Source organism: Lynx canadensis, chromosome F2, assembly GCF_007474595.2.
Source record: "Lynx canadensis isolate LIC74 chromosome F2, mLynCan4.pri.v2, whole genome shotgun sequence".
Classification (NCBI taxonomy): domain Eukaryota; kingdom Metazoa; phylum Chordata; class Mammalia; order Carnivora; family Felidae; genus Lynx; species Lynx canadensis.
This window is the reverse complement of record NC_044320.2, coordinates 36,117,439-36,138,692: the sequence shown is the minus strand read 5'-3', so window position 1 is coordinate 36,138,692 and position 21,254 is coordinate 36,117,439. Positions and strand designations below refer to the sequence as shown.

General features: G+C 44.1%; 1 long non-coding RNA gene across 1 annotated transcript in view; it reads right to left on the bottom strand.

The window, feature by feature from the left end:
* The window catches only part of LOC116737877, a 220,883-nt gene that overhangs the window by 10,918 nt on the left and 188,711 nt on the right, over positions 1-21,254 (bottom strand). Inside the window, exon 5 of the long non-coding RNA XR_004343172.1 lies at positions 16,339-16,499. This is a non-coding gene — a long non-coding RNA (uncharacterized LOC116737877). The remainder of the gene's footprint in view (positions 1-16,338; positions 16,500-21,254) is intronic.

Here is a 21,254-nt window from a genome sequence, read left to right as displayed (position 1 = left end):
CTCATTATTTTTTACTGCTGAGTAATATTCTATTATACAAATACACCATAATTTGTTTACCTCTCCTCTAGTTAAGAAACATTTGGGTTGTTTCTAGGTTTTGGCTATTATGAATAAAGATACTATAAAGATTCTTAAAAAGTCTTTGTGGATGTATGTTTTATCTACAAGTGCAACTGATGGGTCACACAGTAGGTATATATTTAACTTCCTAAGAAACTGTCAGATCTTTTTCCCATAATGGTTGTACCATTTTACATTCCCACCAATAATGCATGAGTTGCTTCACACCCTCACTTATACTTGTTTTTCAGTTTAATCGGATTACTGGGAATGATATTGCTGGTATCTGACAGGGTCAGTGGGATTTTAATGGAACTCTCTATACTTGCTACACACACTTCTAGGCAGGACAGATGAGGGCGATAGGAGGATCCTGGCATCAGTTAGGTGTTCTGGAATTCCACACTTGCCTTCTCCCTATACTTCACCAAGTTCTGCTGATATTTCCTTCATAATCTCCCCCATTTTCTAGACCCTTTTCCATTTCAGAGTTATCACTGTATTTAATGCTCTGACAGTTTTTATTCTGGGATTGAACCCTTGAACCTAGGTCAAACTCTAGCTCCTGTTCCAGAAAAGAAGACATCCTTGAGGGCAAATAGTGTCAGGAAGAAAAGGTCTTACCTTCACCTCATCTCAGCCTATTGGCCTCCTTTAGGACACACTAGAGTGTGCAAGTCAGAGCAGACACCATGGCCATTCTATCATGTGGAACAGAAAGTTCTTTGGGTATTGAAGATGATTTACAGTAATCATAGGATTTAACCCAGTGATCATCAGAGCTTTATCAAGAGAATACAGTCAAGGATGACTTCAAAGTTTTGAGTCTAAAAAGGCATCTCTGTGGATCCTTAGACTTCAGTTCCAAAAACCTATTGGTTTAGGGGAGCTCTCCAGGGTACTGGACTTCTGCCTGAAAACATCTCTGACACCAAAGACTAGTGTTCCATGCCTGCATCTAACTAATATCTGTGTTTTAAACATTGTCCTCCCTATACCAGCTTTAAATACCAACTCAAATTCTGTATGCCTATGACTATCTTTAAGACATTCTCTCTACTCTCCCACCTCCCCAGTCACTGTTGACTCAAGCTACCATGATCTTCCAGCTTAGTGCTTCTCAAAGTTTAATGTGCAAATGAACCATTTGGGGATCTTGTTAGAATGCAGATTCTATTTCTAGATTTGGGGAGGGACTAATATTCTGATGCTGCTGGTCTATGGATCACACTGAGTAGTAAGGCACTAACTGATTTTCCCACTACAACTCTTGTCCCTCAACAGTAAAGTTACCATTTTGAAAAACAAGACCTTTCAGTGACTCTAGTTACGCTAAGAATGAAATCTAGTGTCCTTCTTGTGGCCATAAGGCCCCTGCTGCATGAACTGGCATCTGTTTACCTTCCTTGCCACCTTAGGTACATCCTTCCCCCTCGTTCTCTATTCTTCAGTCTCCTAGAACTTTGATTACACTTATAGAGGATAACATTCTTTCCAACCCCAGGGCTTTGCACGTGCCATTTCCCTCCTTGGAACCCCTTATTTTTTTGTGGAACTGCCTCTTTCTATTCTTTAGGGATCAGCCTAAACCTTCTTAGAAACATCCAACTGGAAGGTAAGCTCTATGGAGACATAAACATGTCTACTTTATTCCTTCTGTAGTCTCAGCATACAGTACACACTCAATAAATATTTGAATGAATAAATATAAATGCCACAAGCTCTACCCAAACTGGTCTTGATTAACACAGGTTTTGTTGTTGGTTTGTTTGTTTACCAGTTTCAAGTAAATAACTTGTTTTTTTGACTCGTACCTCCAATCACTGATTATTTCATCCTGAACAATTTCCCATAACCTTCTAATGGCTTTAATCTCTAAATTTCCAGCTTGTTAACCCACTGTATTCTCCATCCTCAGTTAGTGAACCTGAAACACACAAATATGCCTATGTCCTAATGCCCAGAACCTATTAATATGGTAAATTACATGGCAAGGGTGACACTGAGGATGTGAATAACTGAAGGATCTTGAGATGGGAAGATTTTCCTGGATTATCTAGGATCAGAGTCAAAGAAAGGTGATGACAAAAGCAGAGGTTAGAGAGAGAGAGAGAGAGAGAGAGAGAGAGAGAGACTTGAAGTTGCTATGGTCCTGGTTTTGAAGATGGAGGAAAGGGTGATGAGCTAAGGAATGCAGATGACCTTTAGAAGCTTGAAAAGGCAAGGACTTCTTATCTCCAGAACTGTAACATAATGAACCTGTGTTAGTTTAAGCCACTAAATTTGTGGCAACTTGTTACATCAGCAGTTGAAAAACAATACAGTTAATAACATAGAGAACATTCCAAAACTCAAGTTCCCAGATACCAGCCAAGGGTCATCTCTGCAAGCAGGTCTTTCTAAAGAGCAGCATCAGCCTACAATTGTTAACTTTCTCCTGGACAAGCCGACAGCCGGCCAATCATGTAACATGTGAGAGGAATCAGCCAACATCAGCAGGGCTGTCTACCCACACCACAGCAGGCTGCAGAAGTCCGGAGAAGACCCAAAGAACTGCCCAAGATATTATTACTGTGGGCAATAACATTAAATATTTATTATTTTAAGCCAGTGAATTTTATGATGGTCTGTTATGCGGCAACAGCTAAGTCTCGTGGAATTTGAGAACTTTGAATAGGAATTCATGAGCCCGACCCATATGCTTCATCTTATCTTTTGTTCAGAAACGGCTTTATTTACACTGGTGTACGTCATGTCAACCACTCTTTGTTCTTTTCCTATCACCATACTTTCCTCCATGTCATACCCTTATCTGGAATGTCTTTTTCCTTCACATCTTTGCCTACTAGTTCAGAATGTAATTGACAGACATTTGGCACGGACTTTTGTAAGCATCTGACTTTGCAAATCTAGTCAATTGGTGCCATTTGGAATTTGGTGAGGATCAGGCAGTGTGTTACTAGTATTAAAGAGGCATTTAAGTCATTGCCGTCTGTAAGCTCTCAAAAGAGCGAATACTTTAGGAAACGTTCCCCTTGGGTGAGAAAGTAGAGTTGGTGAAGAGAGCTGCCAGTTGTTTTTTCCTGTTGGTAAGAAGGAGGTTTGTTGGTCCTTTGAAGGCTTATGGGACTCTTACTTCTTCCGTCCCACAGCCGAACTGTCTGGTACTCTCATTGGCACTTTATGACTGTGTTTATAAATGCTAAGAGCTCATCTGGCCCAAAGTTAGGCAGCTTGTTGTCTTTCATTGTCATTTAAGAGTTAAAGCTAGCTACAGAGTCCTGAAATCGGCCAGTGTTCTGAGGGAAGAGCTGCAAATCTTGTTGACAACCACAAAATGGCGACTCAGCAAACGCTCTTATTGAGTTGTAAAAAAGAAACACAACCACCAGTATTTATGGAGTGCTTACTCCGTGCCAAGCTTGGGGCTCAGTTATAGAGGTACAGAGTTGAATAATATAGAGATAGTCCTTAACCTCATGGAAATTGTAATATTGTGTAAAAACAATAGTTAATGTCAGAAGCAAATAATATCCCTAGGCCAGCAGTGAGATATAAAGGCATCTGAAGACAAAAAGAAAAAATCTGACAATCATGATGTCATCTTAAGAATATCCTAATATCTTTTGTGTGATGTGACCTATACATTTCTAATTTTTGTACCAATATTTCATAACAGTCCCATATTCAGCGATATTTATTGAGTACTAATTATATTCTAGGCACTCTGAGGAAAACATGAAGAAGACCAATATAGTCCCTGCCCCCGTGATTCATGCATTCTATCTAAACACTAATAGAACGAACAAAATATCTGGGCCACAAAAGTGTGGTTCATATTATATTATTTGTATATTCTGCATTATTGCAATTTTCGAATTTTGTTATATCATCAAACACACTCCTAAAAATTATGTTATTTTCTGGCCAAGCTCTTTGATACATAGAGAGAGATGCAGATTATGTGGGTAGTCAGAGTTAGATTATGAATGAACCGCAAGAATGAAAGAGCAGACCTTGGGACTTCCGGTGATGTTTTCAATGGACCACCAGAGCATCTCACTATTCATATAATGAGCATTGTGAAAAGAGCACCGCACTTGAAATCAAGAGTTCGTGGTGGACCCTTTGCCGTGAAACACTGCCGTGTGGTTTTGGGTAAATGACTGTAGACCTTCTGTCTCCTATAAAAAACAAGAATTTCAGCTCTGCTCCACTCCAAAGATCGGTAACTCTCTGATCTATTTTTCCCATATAGTTGTTATTGAAATTCCTCGGTGACTTCTGAAAGTTTAAATTTAGTAGAGAGAACCGGCTATCTAGATACAGAACTGTCCGTAAAGTCACATGTTACTACTATTCATTTCAGCAGCAAGAACATGAGCAGCAAAGTACATTTGCTAATTAACCAGGGTTTCTTTGTGTTTAGGCAAACAGGATTTGGGGCACTAGCCTGGTAGGATCACTGACTCTGAAAGCCTGTTTTAGCCACTGTTTCAGAAAGAACACTGAGCTTCAATTTCAGGATGTTAGCCCTGGCACAGGGACTGGGACATAGAGGGGTGGTGCTAAGGCGCGTGTGGCCTTTGTAATTCTGCTCACCCACAGACCTACAGACTCAAAGTCCTGGAGGAATTTGCCTTTCAAATTTTTTTTTTTCCTGCAGCAGAGCATGAATGGCTTCGGCCTTAGCCACTGGGGAACCCCTGGGGATGAAGGGTTTGCAATTTAGTCACCTTAAAAGCCACCAGGCTGGTTAGGGAGTTTTCTGAGCTTGAAAATGTAAGTAGGAGTCAAGCAAAATGAAAAATCTAAAGATGTTATTGAAGTCCCCCCAGCAAATATTGGTGCTTTAAGAACATCAGAATACTTTTTGGAGGGGAGACCATCTAATTGCTTCTCACCAGGGAACCTTGCACACGTCACCTCTGACAGCACCAAATTGATGGCTCACTCCTTAAACCCCGGGTGAAGAAGGATGGCATGGGCTAATAAATATTAATGAGGCCATCTCGGGCATCAATATTTATAAAGAACTATTAATGTGTAAAAGACAGAGGGCAATGGGGGACGGAGGCGAGGGACAGAGGGCACACTGCCACTAGCTGCTACCTGGCTGCAAAGGAATTCATGCCCCTTGCTGAAAGTCACCTCCCCAGGTACCCTTTCTCTCCCCACTCCCATCCGTACCAGGCCTCGTTATTTAGAGAGCCAACTTCTTTTTACAAAAGGTACATTTTGATTACTCATAGTTGAATATCTCTTCCTCCCATCTTCGTGGTAAGTATCTAACCCAGCATGACATTTCCTGCACCCCTGTGGATTCCCAAGTTCTTCTGGTATCTGTCATGGCTGTTCAGGTAATGCAAGCACTTTTTAATATTAGCCTGAGTAAAACACGGTGTGAAGGTGAGTCTGTTGTTAGTAAGATTAAATGTTGTAAGGCTTGCTGGTAGGATTAAATGAGTGAATGCACATGAAGTCCTTAGCACAGCCTCAGACATATGGGAAGCATTGGTACACTTCACTAGCAAATTCATCAGGGCTCTGGCAGGAACCAGATGGCACGTTCAGACTAAATAATCCCAGGAGGGCTTAATAAAGGGTCTACAGGAATTTACAAAGGTATGGACAGCATTATGAGGGTTAAGGACGAGGGATACTGCAGTAATGTGGGGACACTGAAGGTAAAAGCCCTCAATGAGTTAGGGCCAGGGCAGGGAGTGGTTCGCTGAACCCACAAAGGGCTGCAGGGATCACCTCCCTGACCAGAGCTGTGGCTTTCCCCAAAGGAATACAGCCAGCCCACGTGATCTGAAGGGAGGGAGCACCACACCCTGGGGAACAAATGCTGCTCCTTGTCTCTCCTCCTTCCCCCTCCCTCGATTCCTGCCAGCACCTCCTTTCAGCTGAACCCGACTAGAAGGGAACCTGTTTTTACAGTCGACATGGGTCAGCCTTCCAGGGCTTAAAATAGGAGGGAGAGGCAAGCAGAAACTACCCAGGAGAGCTAGCATTAAACTCTCACCTGTTTAGGGGCGCCCGGGTGGCTCAGTCAATTGAGTGTCTGACTCTTAATTTTGGCTAGGGTCGTGATCCCAAGGTCATGGGATCGAGCCCTACATTGGGCTCCATGCTCAGCATGGAGCCTGCTTAAGATTTTCTCTGTCTCTCTCTCCCCCGTCCCTCTCCCCCATGCATGCTCTAACAACAACAACAACAACAACAACAACAACAACAACAACAACATAAAATCTTACCTGTTCTGACTAGCTGAGGAGACAACTAGTCAATCTAAGTTAAAGAGACATCTGAACTACCAACTAGCCTATGAGACCCAGCATGGGAATCAGGAATGTTCCCTGGGCGGGGGGTGGGGGGGAGGGTGATCACTGCAGTAAATAAATAAGAAACCACATTTAGTTAGTGCCTCAGTTATATGTAAATAGTACTTCTAAACCAAATGAGAGTTTGAAAACAATTTGTTTTCTTCGAGTAGTGTATGCTTCCTCTTTTTTGCTACTCATTCAGCAGACAGAGATAAAATTTACTCAGCGCTCTTCTGAATTCATCCTAATTCCTGATCCAGTTGAATCTCATTGAATAAAAATTCTATTCTGATACATTTCAAAGATTCAATCAAATAATTCTGGGATATTCAAGACCTGGAAGTTGTATTACTTTGTGTGTATTACTTTGTCAGGGCTGCCACAACAAAGCATCACAACTGAATGACTTGGAAATATATCGTCTCATGCTTTTGGAGGCTAGCCGTCGGCGATCAGGATGTCTGCAGGGCTATGCTCCCTCTGAAGGCACCAGCAAAGAATCTGTTCTGAATCTCTTTCTTAGTTTCTGGTAGTTCCTTGACTGGTAGCAGCGTATTCCAATCCTCACATGGTGTTCTCCCTGTGTGCATATCTGTCTCTGTGTCCAAATTTTCTCTTTTTATAAGGACACCAGTTATATTGGATTGGGGCCCACCCAAATGACCTCACTTCAGCTTGATTACCTCTGTAAAGATCCTATGTCCAAATAAGGTCACGTTCTGAGGTACTGAAGGTTAGTACCCCAACATAACTTCTTGGGGGGCACAATTCAACTCCTAACAGAATTCTTTGGGCTAGCGTGTCCTCCTCAGGCAGACAATAAGAGCTGGCTGTGGGGTTATCTCTGTGTCCTGCCTTCATGAAGGAGAGCATCTTCCTGTGGGGAATGATAGGCTATAGCTGGGGGCAGCTTCACGAAACCTGGGGCCCCAGATGAGATGACTCCCTGATATTAAGAAACAAAGAGTAAGAGCAAAATTAATATAAATCAGCCATTTAAAAGGGAATCCAGGGTTGCGTGTGAGAAAACAAAGCAGTCGATGTTATAGTAGCAGCAGGGCTCAGAGCCCCTTAGGGACTTGCAGAAGGAAAGCCTCTCCTGGGCACTCTTGGAAGCAGACCAGCCATCAGTGCCCCCCCCACCCCCCACCATAAAGCTTCTGAGAGCCCACAGCACATCTAGGCGAAATCAGAACCTATTTGCAACAGTTTCGACCAACAACCCCGAAACAATTTGAACATGCTTAGCCTATTAGTTTCTCACCAGCCTCTTGCCCCTAAAATCCTTGGTCAGTGACAAAAAAGCAACTTGTTTTCTCTTCCTCTCCCTGGTCCCGTCTTCTTCCTGCCCCTCCCTGGCCCCCAGTATCTCCTACCCTTTCTTGTATGTCTTCTCCCTTACTGTTAAGCACAAAAATGAATGTTAATATTTCCCAGGATTTTGTCCTTGGCCCATCCACTGTTCTTCTTTTGTGCAGTCCAAGGATAACCTTACTCAGTGTCATGATTTCAACCACCGTCTATATTCAATTTCTCGGTTTTCCGTGTCTGTGTCAGAGCTCTGCATTGTCTCTGTTAAACCACTTGCTACAGCGAAGGTTTTCATCTTTTTCACTAAACCATCTCTTGTTTGTCATTGTATTTCCTGGTGTCTCAGAATGATTGACATGGTTGTCAGTCAATAAATATTTGCTGAATTGTACGGTATAAAACGACTCCAAAATATTTATCTTGATACCCCTCCTAAGCTTCAGATGCCTCCTTACATCTGCCATCTTGCTGTTCCATGCATGGGTGCACATGTGTTCAAAACTGGACCACTCCCAGTCTGCTTTGCTATCTCGGGATGGCCCAACCATTGCCCTCACTGCTCACACTGGAAACCCAAGAAGCCATACTTTATTCCTCTCCCCTGCACCCTCCATTTTCAGTCAGTCATGAGGCCCTAAATATTTCTCACACTTACCCCTTCTCCAGTCCACCCCCCACTAGAGTGCAGGCTCGTGCATCCGTTTTGTTCACCTGCAAGATTCCTGGTACCTGCAATTGAGCCTGCCACATAATAGGTGCCCCAACATATTTGTTGAATGAATGAATCCCACTAACACTGTCTATTTCAGTTATCCGGGCTGCTTCACAAACCTACCCTAAAGCAACACTCATTTATTATTCTGATGGGTGGTTCGTGGGCTGGTCTTGCCAGGGCTCACTTAGCAGTTGTAAGCGGATGGTTGCTGGAATGACTATCTGACTGGGATGTTCAGTTCTCCACCTTGTCTCTCATCATCCAGTCGGCTTGCCTGACTTCTGGGTAGCATGGTGGTCTCAGAGTTCCAAGAGGGAGAACCTGAAGCTGCATGGCCTCTTGAGGCCTAGGCTTGAAAGTCACATAAGGTCATGTCTACTGCACTCTACTGATAAAACCCTGTGACAAGACGAGGGCAAATTCAAAGGTGTGAAGGATAAACACCTCTTCATCAGAGGAGTGGTGATGCCACATCACAAAAGGGTGTGAACACAGGAAGTCCTGGGTCACTAGAGAACAACCACATCATCTCTCTCCCAGTTACCTGCAGCAGCCACCAACCTCCCGAGCTAATGCACCCTTCAGATCTGTTTTCCACATAGCTTCCAGAACCATCCTCGCAAAGCAAAGATCTGACCCTGCTGTCAACTCCCTTCGTTTTCTTCCAAAAGGTAGAAGCTGCCAAAAAGGACAGCCTTTGAATAGCAAACGGTTAGCTGTAATTACGGCTCCATCTACCTTCCAGTGACAGTATTTTGGTGCAGTGCAGAAGGAAACGCACGGACACGCGCACCCACTGGCCTGCTCAGGACGCGGTGACGAGGCATCAAGACACCCCCACTGAGTGCGGGCGGCAGCAGCCTGCAGTTGCTTTTACAATTTGGCCATCTCCCCATTTTGACTGTGAGCTGAAATCTCGCAAAATGGGGAGTGGCAAGGGGGCAAGCTGAACAGAAGGGAGGTTCTGCGCATGCACACACACACACACACACACACACACACACACACACATATGCACACACGCCAGGCGGTTGGGAAAAGGCAAAACCTGCGGGAAGAAGGGTGGCAAGGGGAATGCAGCCGGGATCTTTCTCCCTCCTGCTTCAGTTCTCTTTCGGTAACTAAGAACATCCACGGAAGCTGGAGTGAGGAGAGTGTGCGCTTTCCTTATCTTTTTATTCGTTGTTAATTTCAATTTACGGATTGTCAGCGTTTGAAAGCTATGGCAGGCGTCTTCAATGCTTTTGCTAACGAGCTTCTCAGCGCCAAGTTGCCATCATTAGCATCGTGGGGAAGTACTTCCCCAGCACCCACCAAATGCTCCTGGGTAGTGTTGCCTGGTTCTGTTTCTGCACAGGCTGTGTCCTCAGAGCACCCAGCAGGAGATGATGGAGAATCCTGAGATTGAAGGGATGCAGGGATGGCCTAAGGTGCAGGAAATGCATCTCTGCAGATTCCATTTCCCTGGTGCATGGTTCACGTTCCAAGCTGTGAGATGAAGGAGGAATGGCAGGTGGCTCCTGTTTACAGGGCAAGTGGGCAGAAGGGGGATCAGCTCAAAATGCACCCCATCCAACCTTTTCTTGTAGGCCTCAGCACCAGGGAGCACTTGGAGGTTCTCACTGTTCTCAACAGAATGACAGAGGAGAGGGTGTTAGCAGTTGAAAGGAAGAAATAGGTGTGGGTCTAGGACAATGGGAAAACCAGAAAAAAGGAGGTGCACTGGGGACAATCAGGATGGGGCACCCAGAGCCAGGGCTCCTATGTTTGAAGCCTGGGTGTTTCCTTACCCTTCCTGGCAAGGTGATGGGAGCTAGAATGCCCATGTGGTGGCCACCAAGACAGGCAGCCCTAGGGCTTCAGAAATCTGGGACCTTGGAAGCTGAAGACACTAGAAGACAACAGACATGGAATGGAATGGAATTAGACTGGGGGCCCCAGACACATCTGCCGGCTAACTCTGCCTTTGCTCCTGCCTGTAACTGGAACCGGAGATAGAATCTTGGCAAGTGGGGATGCCAGCACAGCACGGAACACGGTTTTCTAATGTAACCAAGGTCTCTTGCTCTACCAGGTGGGTACAACAACCTCCCGCCCCTGGAGTGGAGGCCCCTCATGCCTCCATTAGCAGGAAGTCCACACCGTCCCTCGTCAGGTCATGGCATCCCAGAGCCCTGGGGGCTTCCCCAGTGCAAGGGATCAGTCCTATCACTCCTACCTCATGGGAAGAAACCATAAGTCCGGTCATCCCATCAAAGGCACCTCTTCTCTGCCCTTTTTGCCACCGCATGACATCACTGGAAGACCATCATGTCCGCACTTGAAGAAAAACCCCACATCTTCAGCAAACTCCAAGCTTCATATGGCAGTGATTTGGGGGCAGGACTCACTCTCCTCCATCTGCCCTAGAATTCTAGCCCCCAACCCCTATGTGTTTCCATAGCAGTATCCTTACCTACTTTTAAGTAATCTCTACGCCCAACGTGGGGTTCAAACTCATGATTCTGAGATCAAAAGTCTCATGCTCTTCTGACTGAGCTGGCCAGGTGCCCCTCCATAGCAGACTTCTTAATCACACCTCTTTGACAGCCCTTTCCACATAGCCTCGCTATTATTTCTCTAAAAATCTCTTTCTCTGTCAGAACTTGTATACAGCGCCTGATGTATATTGTGTTCATTGAATGAATGAATGAAAGAACGTTACTTTAAGAAACACCTAAAATCCCGGCTTATATTTATATAGACCTGCAAGCGAGTAAAGGAGGAATATAGATAACAAAAGTAGGCTGAAATCTTGAAGTTACACAGGGGGCATCAAAAGATGTTATTTCATTCCCTTGCTTTGATAATTAGAAAAATATATATTCAAATATTTTTAAAGAGATAGATGGCTTCTTCAGTCCTCTACAGTTATCTGTTCAAGCGGCTTCTATGATTTTACATGAGGAACCTGAGGCTCGGGTTGGTTGACTTGACCAAGGTCGCACAGCTGAAAAGCCAAGGAGGTAGGTCCTGTACTGAGTCTCTCTGCCTCCAAGCCTCTTGCCTCTAGGCCACACTGATTTCCTTGTGATCTCTCACTTAAAACCATTGATTTATTTGTTTGCTAATTTAAGCTCCTAGCCTAGAGTAGGCACTGTTTTAGGACTTATGCATAAAAGGATACAAAAAAAATCTATATATCCTGCCTGGTGGGTCAGAGAAGGCTTACAGAGCAGTAGCATCTGAGCTAGGCCTGCCTCTCCTGATTAAGCCAGTAAATCCCCTTTTTGACAGAAGCTAGCATGAGCAATGATATGTAACTTGCAACTAAAAGTTTCCTCATACATGTTATATGGATGTAGCAGAATTTATTAACCAATCTAATATTGTTGGACATTTAGGTTGTTTCTAAAATTTCACTATTAATAATATTATGATGAACCTTTTGTTTTATTTATTTATTTAATTTTTTAGTATTTATTCATCTTTGAGATGACAGAGAGAGACACAGCGTGAGTGGGGGAGGAGCAGAGAGAGAGGGAAACACAGAATCTGAAGTAGGCTCCAGGCTCTGAGCTGCGTCAGCACAGAGCCTGATGTGGGACTCAAACTCACTGACTGCGAGAATATGACCTGACCTGAAGTCAGACGCTTAACTGACCGAGCCACCCAGGCGCCCCTATGATGAACCTTTTTAAAAAAGATTTTCTTGGGGCACCTGGGTGGCTCAGTCGGTTAAGCGTCCGACTTCGGCTCAGGTAGTGATCTCGTGGTCCATGAGTTCGAGCCCCACGTCGGGCTCTGTGCTGACAGCTCAGAGCCTGGAGCCTGTTTCAGATTCTGTGCCTCCCTCTCTCTGACCCTCCCCTGTTCATGCTCTGTCTCTCTCTGTCTCGAAAATAAATAAATGTTAAAAAAAATTAAAAAAAATAATAAAATTAAAAAAATAAAAAAGATTTTATTTTTAAGTAATCTCTACACCAAACATGGGACTCAAATTTACAACTCTGAGCTCAAGAGTCACACGCTCCACTGACTGAGCCAGCCAAGTGCCCCTATGATGAACCTTTCTGCATATGCCTGTTTGTATACGTGTCTCAAAGCATCGAGGATACGTCTTTGATCTGTAACCATGTTGCCTTCCAGAAAGATTTGGATCAATTACTCTTCCGCCATAATTGCAAAAGAATGCCAATTTCTCCCCAATAACCTACTTCCTAATTGCAAGGCCCTGTATAAGGATCAGGATAATATGCATAAAAATACTTTACAAATAGTTATTAAATTTTTACCTATTATCAAAGAGCTTTCCTCTTAAGAAGGGAAACTTATGTTTTGGGTGCTTCCTATGTGCTGGGCACTATACTAAGAACTTCCCATGCATCATGCTTTTTAAACTTCGTAACAACTCTTTGAGAAAGGGACTATTTTTTATTGAAATATAACTGACATACAATATTCTATTAGTTGCGTGTGTGTATAACACAGTGATTTGACTTTTGTAAACACTGAAAACAGATCTCCACAATAAGTCTAGCTACCATCTGTCACCTTACAAAGTTAATTCAGTATTATTCACTGTTCTGAAAGGGACTCCTATTATCCCCATTTCATAGGGGAAAAAACCGAATTGAAGTAATTTGTCCAATTTGCAAAGCCAGCATCAGAACCCAGATCAGTCTGATTTCAGCTTCTCACTCTTACCGTTGCTTATGTTAAGCGGAATGTCGAAGTATGAAATAGCGGGGGCATCAGACACATAACAACGATACTACCAGGCAAAGTTAGGTACTAGGTAAGTTAAAGAGATGGCTATGTAAGGTAAATGTGTGCCTTAGCTAGGGTGACCCAGCCCCGGCTCTCGGACGGCAGGTGAAGGTGAAAACATACGTAGCCTGGCAGATAATGCTCCTCAAAGACATTTCTCCCTTGTTTCTTTTCCACCGCCAGGCACCCCCCAACTCAGTGTGGGCATCCCTTCCTCACCGAAGAAGGTGCTGCGGATCGTCCAGAACTTCCTCATGTCACTTTCATCAAAATTCCCTGGTTCATAAAAAAACTCAGAAGGTGTTAAGATTCCTACTTGTTCTTGAGTCGTCGATTATTACAAGTCGTTGATTTGGGTAATAACTATTACCCAAAAAAGACTAGTTTTTTTTTCCCCTATCTACTCCCCTTGTATTTTTATTCAAACCAAGAAGCCTCGCTTAATTATAAAAGTAATTCATTTTCATGCTACTGCAAAATGAAAATATGAGTCAAATACACCAATTACATCTCTCTCCTTTTAGCAGCTATCCAGGTACTTTGAAAACCGCTCACAAGTCTTTGGAGACAGTCAACCGGCTTCCGGTCTCCTCCCAGACTGGTGCTCAGGTGCCCACGTCCCAACTTAGGGCTGTCAGTTAACACAGATCAGTCTTATCAGGCTGTGGGCCTGAGGCCTTGGACACACCTGCCACACTCCCATGTCATCTCTTTGGGACGAAGGGGGGTGAGCTGCCCACGTGATGTGCGACTTTGTAGCGTCCTGGTAAAGAGATACAGGGACTAGGGGCGCCTGGGTGGCGCAGTCGGTTAAGCGTCCGACTTCAGCCAGGTCACGATCTCGCGGTCCGTGAGTTCGAGCCCCGCATCAGGCTCTGGGCTGATGGCTCGGAGCCTGGAGCCTGTTTCCGATTCTGTGTCTCCCTCTCTCTCTGCCCCTCCCCCGTTCATGCTCTGTCTCTCCCTGTCCCAAAAATAAATAAACGTTGAAAAAAAAAATTAAAAAAAAAAAGAGATACAGGGACTCTACCAGTTTACCTAGATGACCTGAGGTCAGCTTCTATATCTGTTTCCTCATCTGCAAATCGGTGAAAAATTACATTCTCGGGGCCTTTGTGGGTATTAAATGAGACATTGTATATTAAACTCTTCGCCCTGTGCTCGGCACATATTGTGTTCAAAACATAATTGTATACGCGGCTTCACACTGGGAACAAGAAGGGAAAAGATGTCCTTTCAAGACCCCTGTCTTGAACCTCAAACAGCTCTGCCTCTCCATTCCCTGGGCTCCGTATTCCTCTGAACCTTTGGGAAGCAGAAGGTAGCAACGAAGGAGACCACACCACCTCTTCTAACACTCTCAATGCCATCATCACAGATCCAAGCTCTGTCTCGCAGCTCTCCTCTACCTCAGCTGCCTGTTTTTGGCTACTACCTTTGTTCCTGCTTATATCATGCATTTTCCCCGAGAGAAAACCCAGAGGCATTCCTTGTTCTTCCTCTCGCTTGGCCTCCTGCACGGCTACAGTGCGAACAACAGTTGGAGTTGCAGGATTGAAGAAAAATAATGAAAATGATGAATTCATACCCATTTGCACATTAAAAAAACCTCTGCTTTCATCAAAGCAGAAGGTGAAAGAACATTCCTCACCTGCTTCAGGTTATTTAAAGTTACATTCTTATAACAATAGAGTTAATAAAAGATTGTGTACAATTCACTCTATTTTAAGCCAGATGTTCACAAAGCATGCTCTATAGAATACCTGTTCAGAAGAATGTTAGCAACACAACATTAAAGAAAATCCCTTGGTAGCAGAACATGGGAAAAGGTGGGCTAAGCAAAATTTAAATTGTAGGACTCTCTCAAGGCCACAAGATCAAAGTGCACACTGAATCTCCAATGGGGGTTATGGTGTGTGGTATTTTCCAAATTGGACTTCAAGCTCTGTTTTTGAGGAACATCTCAGAGGACTTGCGTTCTTCTCAACCCACTTTGGAAAACAGATACAAATCCAAGGAAGATCACATTTAATGACTGTTCTAGAAGTAGAAGTGAGGCTGAGAATGATATACTTGAAGATAACCAGAGAACCTGTCCTTCTGTTGCCAGACAACAGGAATTTAAGAGGAAAGGGAGGGTAGTGGTTAGTCCTCTACCAAACTGGGGCAGTAGATTTTGGGGACAAAGCAGCACCTATGTAAAGAGCTCTTTTGCCCTGGACAGTTGTCACCGAAGGGAAAAATAAAACATGCCCTGAAAAGAACATATGCTACATAAACATGGCATGGTAGAGGGCAGGCAGAGGAGAAGGGTGTGGGATATGTTGGGGGGAGTACATTCCTCTCTTTAGCTTTTTGGAAATATGGTAGAATTATGCAAAGGAACTAAGCCAGTGCCAGCGATTATTAAATAAAAGGTCCAACCATGTATTTCTGCAACAGTATACAAAAATCACAACTTCTTCGACCACATGGGAAAAAAAGAAGAAAACTAGGAGGGCTTCGGGTTTGCCTCACTTAGACTTAGAACCACTACACCTGAGTGACTCATACTTCTCTCCCTCCCTCTCTACGTATCAGTCATGCTACTCCTGCTCGTGAGGCCTCTGTCCTTGGCCACCGACTTCCCCCCCACCTCTGTCTCATCCCAACCTCAGACAGGATATATCCCTTGGTTTAGGGCTATTTCACTTGCCTGTGGCAACAAACGAACAAATGTATTGGTGCATCGCACTGAAGAGCTGAAGAGGAGTCTAGGCTCAGGCCCAGCGTGAGCAGCGTGAGGGGGCCTCAGTCAAGGTCATGAGGACCCAGGTCTCTCTGCTGCATCTTTTGGCTCCACTCTTCTGTGTGCTGGCTGGCTCCATACTCGAGCTCCACAGCTTGGCCAGATGGCTGCGGCCCCCCATGCCCGGCAGATACAGTGCTCTCTTCCCCAGAAGTCCCTGCAGTGGTCACCACTGAATCTCATTGGCTCTGGCTGGGTCCGGTCGCTGAGCCAACATAAGCATTCCTATCTGCTCCTTGACTGACCTTGCCCTCCCTCGAAAATTTGATGAATTTTTCACTCAGTGATTAATGTCCTATTGCCTCTGTGTCTTGGTGAATTTCCCTATATTTTAAACAAGATACAAATTATTCTAACAAAATAGTAAGAGTTATAAATGATACCTGAATAGGGTGGATACAGGTGGTTCGGGGTTGTGAAGGCCTGGCCCTGGAGGCACTGCCTGGATGGAAGCCACATGAGAGTGATTCTCCACGACGGTCCAGATGGCATTAGGGACCCTCTTCTCCCTCCGCGTCCTGAAGGAGAACAAGGGCACTGGGCTCTGTAGATCAGAGTAAATACAGGGTCTCGGGTCAAACGAGCAATGTGGGAGAAGCAGACTCTTTCTTGTTTTAGTACCTTTCTCTCCTTTTACCTGATCTTTAGAATATTCTAAAGCGTTCGGCTTTACTTTTCAACCATTCCCTGGTGGTTCATTATAGGATTAACCAGGTCAACATGCATAATCCACTGGTGTGAATTTTGTGGCTAGGGTTATGTTCTAGACTCACTTATGTTCGGTTCTGTGGCAGAAATACCAGACTCTTGCTGGCACAGTACCAATACCGGTAATATCAGGATCCAAGCTTCATCTGGCTGCTGTCTCCCCCTACCCCACACTTCTCAACTCACCAGCGTCCTTCTCCTTCACCCCACCTCTGTCTACCTCCCTCCCGGCCTACCCTGTCTGCTGTGCATCCCTCCAGGAGTATAAAATAGGGTCTCACTTAGAGGTTCCCCGGCTATCAGTGACAGAGGACATTACACTATCCCTGCGGCCTTTGCAGTTAAGGCCTCGGAGAGGTGGGCAGCCCAAGACCCTCCCCATCCCTCCATCCCATTCCTCCTGCTGGTAGCACAGCATGTAGATAGACATGCTGGGCTCCCCCACACCCACTCTGTCCTGTTGCCTTAGCAACGAGACTGAGAAAGTTGGGTTTCTTGGTATCCAAGGTTACACTGTGCTCAGACGACTGCTACATGTACAAATGGATCTCTAGTTCGGTGAGAGGTTTTAACTGTATACAGGTGGATACGAGTGACACAGTGAATCTGGGTCTGATCACAAGATTCCCTTTCGTTCGTGTAACTAGAACTCAGGGTTATCACTAGGATCATTTGCAATCAGCAGAAAGAGCTGCTTTCTTTCTTCCCAGGAGTAAGGAAAGTGGGTTCTTAAAGGCAGGGGTGAGAACTGGGGCGAGAGTTGATAGAAAGGGAGGGTCAATGTTATTATTTACTTTTTATTCAGTCACGTGAATTTACAAAAGAAGAGGACCGTGCATCTTTGCCCTTTACAGTTCATAGCCCAGGGTGTTTTTTGGGGTGGTCCCACAGACCATCTCCCCCAAGACAGCCAAAGGTCAAGCTGGTAGTCAAGGGACACACATAGCTCACCCCAGATACTCATCTGAGCAGAGGCAGCAGGCCCTCAAACCCAGAGTCTTTTGTTGCCTCAGCCCTGCTCTGCCTTCCCTGCTCTCTCCTGCCATGGGGGGGAAGCTTCTCTGGGCCCAGCTCTACCCAGGTTGTGGCCTCTCAGCCAAGCTCAGCCACACAAGCGTCCCAGCTGAGTTCCTGCAAGGAGGAACGGCTCCATGGGCAGTTGGATCCAGAGTGCCTGTCTTCTAGCTTGGCTCATGACAGACAGCCCTTGATGGTTTCCAGAGCAGTTCCACAGACATCTCATGCGATGTTGCAAAAATCCAAGGAGGAGGAAGGTACAGTTTATCCGGCCCATGTTGCAAGTGAGCAAACAGGGACTTAGAGCAGCCCACTTAGTAGCGTGGACCTGGCGCTTGTGGCCTGGGGTCCTCCTCTCCCTATCTCTTAGCCCCATGACCTGGGAACGTGGTCCTGCAGAAGGCAAATTTGCCATCCAGTTTTGAAGGAGATTTTGCAGACCCATTTTACTTGGCATTCTCTCAGAGAAACTGAAAGAAATTAAAGACAACCCCACCAGCTCTAGTATTAAAGTTCTCAATAAAGAAGTTCATGGTCAGGGTGCCTGGATGGCTCAGACAGTAGAGTATGCAGACTCTTGATCTCGGGGTTGTAAGTTCGAGCCCCACATTGGGTGTAGAGCTTACTTAAAGAAATAAAATCTTATAAAAAAAAAAAAGAGTTCATGGCCACAGTGACAGTATTTTCTGAACTAAAAAACAGGATATGTGGTCTTACCAATGGTTCTTGCTAATTTCAGAACTTGGTCTTATGAAAAAGAAAGCTCATCAGATTTAAATCTCATTCAGTTATACATGTAACCAATTGCCATCAGTGGAAAAAATAAAATGACTTGGATCGGGATTATCCCAGAAAGTTGGGGCCAGTGTGGCTGCATTGATGATGCTATGAGGTATGAAGCCACACTTACTTATTTTTTTAAATCCACATTCTTTTTTTCTTTCAAGAAGATTAAGGTGATTTATAAATAACTTCTATTAATCCTTTTGTGAATACTGAAATCAAGTTTAATAGAAATTGATCACTACAGGTTTCTTCTAAGAAACCTGGCAGGATTAATATTTAAGAGGAACCGCAGAACTGTGATCATTAACGATACTCTTTTCAAAAACTCAGATTAGGAAATTAGTAAAGTCAACAGTTCAAACATGGAAAAAAAGTGATCTTCGATTAATGTCATGATCCATTTTTCTTTCAAAACTTTTAAAGGAGGCGCACCTGCGTGGCTCAATTGGTCAAGCGTCTGACTTCTGCTCAGGTCACGATCTCATGGTTCGTGAGTTTGAACCCCACATCAGACTCTCTGCTGTCAACATGGAGCCCGCTTCGGATCCTCTGTTCCCCTTCTCTCTCTCTGCCCCTCCCCTGCTCGTGCTCTCTGTCTCTCTCAAAAATAAAAAATAAACATTAAAAAAAACAAAAAGCCTTTAAAGGAAACTTTATCTTTGTTTTCAGGGTTGTTGTTGTTTTTTTCTTCTGGTTTCCTTTCAAGGAAGTTTCAGAAAGATTTAAGAAACATGTAGGTCAGGCAAATGTCTAGAATTTTGAAGAATGAGATTATAAATTCTTTGCCACCAGATCTTTCCTCACAAGAAAAGCTGGTGACAACAACATGCCAGCGACTTTATTTTATGACAAATAGAAATAGTGAAGTTTTAGCATTAATTTGAAAAAGCTATGCTCCAGAAACATGGAAACACAGCAGCAAATCATTTCTTAAAGGTTTTAAAATTAATAAAAACCTAATTGCAATATAATTTTATTACATTTTTATATTGCTTGTAAAATTACAATTACACAAATACGAAAACAGGCTTCTGTTACTTGACTGTCTCATTTTATGCTGTTCTTGGGACAATTTATCCTTAAATATAATACTAAGCAGCTTTAAGTTGTCTATTTTACAACACTAACAAAATTAAGCTCCCTATGTCTTAATCTGGAGTATTTTACGAGAAAACATTCTTCAGATTTAATAAGTGTTTTATGGATTTAAAGGGAATCGAAATAGAGTCGCATGATAGTTTTTTTTAAAAATAAGATTTGCATTCTCTGTAGGTGACTATAAAAAAAAAAAAACAACCCAAAATTTAAACTCAGAACCATACATACGGAGGCTCCTTAAATACACGTTTGTTCTTGCTTGATCTTAAAGATTGTAAATTACCCACCACCACATCTAGTTCATTTGCAGCCTCGTGCCCAGGGGCTTAAGTTTCTTCCCACTTTGGAGATGTCCTGTGTAAAACCTATTTACACAAATATTCAAAAACTCGCAAAGTGCGTACAAGGATAGCTGCCTCTTCCCTGCATCTGACGGGTGTTAAGGATTTTCGACCCTGAGCAGTTGAGACACAGTCTCTTCGGGAGTCCAGGTCTGAGGTAATGAATCCACTTACTGGAGAAACGATACACCAGAGAGAAACCCGGTACAAAATGTATCCAAATTGAATCAGATTCCCAAAACAGCCACCAGATTTGCCCAGATTTGACTCTATGACCGACACAACCAACAGCAGTTGAAATGGGTCACAAACACAGCTTGTGTGACAAAAGCAACCAGATTTTGGGCACTGCACCAAGACCTTTCTTCTCCCTTTTTTCTCCTCCGCACTTTGTCTTTGGCCAGGCTACGCACCAGCACAATTGGACCTTTGTTCCACGGCCCACCCAATAGTCAGTGGGGCTTCCTATTCTTGTGTTTTTCCTCCATCTGCACAAAAACCAGCCCTCCTCCTACCCTCTAAATCAAGATTCATGCCGTGGGCAGCAGCTTTTGCTAATAGAACTTGAACTTGAAGGATGAAAGAGGACACAGAATTGAGTTGCCTTTTGAGGGGTTAATTGAACTTAATCCCGGATGGAATGAATGGCTTGAATGTCACTGCCCTCCTCTTCCCGTCCCCACACTCCTGCTCCCAGTGCTGTGATGCTTGGTTCCTGACACGCTGTCCTAATGCCAGCTTCTTCACAGAGACTTTGCATAGCACATTTGTTCTCTCTGATCTGCACTTCCGAGTTCAGTCAGTTATTTGTCCATGAGCTCGACACATTTACTGATCTTTTACCGTGGGCCAGGCATTGTGCTGGGATGCAAAGATCCATTCATTCAACCCATTAATTATCAATATTTGTTAGGCTACTATTGTGTGTTCTAGGTGCCAGTTACACAGCAGAAAACATAGCTGCCTTCATGGGGCTTATAATTTATGGGGAGTGTGGCAAAGACAAATTTACAAATTACATATATAAATTATATACCATGTTAGGTGAGTGCCTGAAGAAAAATACGCCTGGGAGAGAGATAAAGTGTTGGATAAACTTAAAACTGAGCGGGGCGGGGGGGGGGGGGCGCCCCTGGGTGGCTGAGTTGGTTGAGCAACTGATTCTCGATTTCAGCTCAGGTCACCATCCCAGGGTTGGGGGATGGAGCCCCAGGTTGGGCTCTGTGCTGAGCATGCAGCCTGCTTGAGATTCTCCCTCTCTCTCTGCCCCTCTTCCCTGCTCACTCACTCTAAAATAAAATAAAATAAATTAAAATAAGGTGGTTAGGGAAGGGCTCACTGTAATGATG